We start from the raw sequence: 546 nt of genomic DNA, 5'->3' as shown, positions 1-546 counted from the left end.
CCTGAAAAGCATGCTAAGTTTTCCCAATCCGCGTTATATTTTTTTTCATATTTTGAATAATTCACCATTTTAAAGTTTATTACAGTTTTACACAATAACACAGTTTTAACAAAAATAAAAAGTAAAAAATACTAAAAAAAAATTCAAAAATTGTGTGTATAGGTGTTTAAATGCAATACACAATAAGAACACATAAATAATACTAATATAGTAATGGTATAACATTACCTATTATAGTTAAATATCACTTGCACTTTCTACAGATAACCAAAATATACCTTTTGCTTTTGAAATATAAATATAAAATATCGCTAGTAATCCCAATATTCATAATACATAATATAGGTACAATATTATTATATATAATATAAAAATACCATTACAAACAATTGTACATTAATCTGTAATTCAACCAATTTACCAATACAAAAAACAAAGTATGACATTTTGGGCCTATGATTATTTAAAATAAATAATAATTTATAATATTATTTAAATTAATGCGGGAAATGTTGATATACTATCATATTATGCATAGAACCTGTG

The sequence above is a fragment of the Acyrthosiphon pisum genome, unplaced genomic scaffold (genome assembly GCF_005508785.2).
Source record: "Acyrthosiphon pisum isolate AL4f unplaced genomic scaffold, pea_aphid_22Mar2018_4r6ur Scaffold_20663;HRSCAF=21772, whole genome shotgun sequence".
NCBI lineage: Eukaryota > Metazoa > Arthropoda > Insecta > Hemiptera > Aphididae > Acyrthosiphon > Acyrthosiphon pisum.
The sequence above is the reverse complement of the archived record's forward strand: the minus strand, read 5'-3'. Positions refer to the sequence as shown.